This window comes from Halyomorpha halys, unplaced genomic scaffold (genome assembly GCF_000696795.3).
Source record: "Halyomorpha halys isolate HHAL.00 unplaced genomic scaffold, Hhal_1.1 Scaffold3525.1, whole genome shotgun sequence".
Classification (NCBI taxonomy): domain Eukaryota; kingdom Metazoa; phylum Arthropoda; class Insecta; order Hemiptera; family Pentatomidae; genus Halyomorpha; species Halyomorpha halys.
In genome coordinates this window covers 11,576-13,642 of record NW_027115233.1, presented here as the reverse complement: position 1 = coordinate 13,642, position 2,067 = coordinate 11,576, and the positions used below count along the sequence as shown (strand labels likewise).

The following is a 2,067-nucleotide window of genomic DNA, read 5'->3' as shown; positions in this document are numbered from 1 at the left end:
CCGTGGCCATTTTCTTTTCAGACACCTCGGAGGATTATCAAGTATTGTTAAGGATGAGAGATTAAGAACTAATGGGTTAGGATGGGTAAGGAGTTTGGAATGAGAAGATGTATAACTGTTTTGGGCCAAACCTGCAACTAATGGGATGTTAAGGTCTTTGTGGATAGGTCTATTTGTAATGTAATAAGGAGCATCAAGGAAATTTACGTAGAAATTTGGATTGTAAGGATTGGATACGGGAGGAATTTGATGGTTTGGTTTTTCTAGTAGGTGTTGTAGTAATCGGAACCTATGAGCAGTTTCTTGTCGTTTCAGTCTTGTATGTGGATTCCAATAAGTCTCTTGTTCAGATGGAGTCCTAAATATTGAATCTGTTCAACAGGCGTTAGTAGAGAATTTAAAAAGGATACTGTAGGACAAGAACCTAAATTTAATTATTTTTAATTGAAATAATTTTAGTATAATTTATTGAACATATGGGACAACTTTATATAAAAAAAGTATTTAAAATATAGTAACATAATTAAATCAATACATATATAAACCATGTTTTCTTAAATTATAATTAATTATAAAATATTCGATAGTTTAATAAAATCGGAAAAAAATAAAATAAAAAATGTGATTCCGGCCAGGATCGAACTGGCGACCTTCTGCGTGTAAAGCAGATGTGATAACCACTACACCACGGAACCGCTTGAAATCACGTGGCCTAATAGGATTATAAATATACTGTTTTAATTATATGAATTTATATTTATTATGAGAATTAAATACCTATTTATTTTTTCTTTAATTATTTTATTATTTAATCTTCAAGAAATATTTCTTCATTCTTCAATATTTTATCTTTATTCATACATAAGAACATCTTGTACTAGAGCCCAAGATGGGAAAAAAAAGTCAGTTATTTAACCCCAATTTTTTATCACTTTTATAAAAACTATAATTAAACACAAAATTTGATGAGTCTCCTAAGTGTAATTAGGGGAAATATAAAACAGCAGCTGTTTCAAAAAGTTTAAAAAAAAATTAATTTTTCATTCGGAGCTCTATATCTTTAAAACTACGAAAGACTATTTAAAAAAATAACTAATAAAATATAATTTAAATTAGAATAAATTTGCTAAAATATAGAGTCCTAAAAGTTATTTACATTCAATAGTTCTCGAGATATTGTTTTTCAAAAAGCAATATTTTATAAAAAAATGCACTGAACAATCAGTATTTAGTGAATTTAGTTAGGAAAATCTATATCAAAGGAATAATTGGCTAGTTTAATGTGATATAATGTAGTTCATGAAGTTTATAGATTTCCCTAAATACATTCACTAAGTACTAATTTTTCATGAAATAAAGTTGCTAGTTAAATATACTTAATGATGTATCTTTATGGGAGTAGTATTTTTAATGATATTTGCCAAAATGAAGATCTATATTTTGATTTATGAAAAGATACTATCACAGCAATCATTAAAAAACCTACAAATATCTGTCATCACTCAAATCAAAGCAGGTTTTATGTATTATAAGGTAGTTATTATATTCATCTTCGTAGGAAAAGTTCTTGCTAAAATAAATTCACTATTAAAAAATTATTGAATTTTCAGTAATGTTTTTATAAAATATTGCTTTTTAAAAAGTCTATCTCAGGAATTATTAAACGTAAATAGGTCTTTTTGGACTCATATGTTAGCAATTTGCTCCTCTGTAAATTATGGTCTATTAGGTTTGTTATAGTACAAGAGCCCAAGAGGAGAAAAAAGGCAGTTATCTCACCCCAATTTTTGATTACTATAATGAAAACTATGGATAATTAATAGTCAAAATTGATGAGTCTGTCAAGTATAGGGGGAATAAAAAATGGTGCCTGTTTCAAAGCGATAAAAAAAACTAATGCTTCATTCGGAGCTCTATATCTTAAAAAGTAAGAACAACACAAGAAAACCTAAGAGAACGTCATTTAAAGAAGAGTAAATTTGCTAAAATATGAGCTTTAATAGAGTTATTTACGTTAAATAGTTTTCAAGGTATAGATTTCTAAAAAGCAACATTTCATAAAAATGT

At 27.4% G+C, this 2,067-nt stretch overlaps 1 non-coding gene across 1 annotated transcript; it reads right to left on the bottom strand.

The window, feature by feature from the left end:
* Positions 1–622: 622 nt before the first annotated feature.
* TRNAV-UAC (transfer RNA valine (anticodon UAC)) lies at positions 623–695 on the bottom strand. The gene has a single exon. It is a non-coding gene; the product is annotated as a tRNA-Val (tRNA).
* Positions 696–2,067: the final 1,372 nt, after the last annotated feature.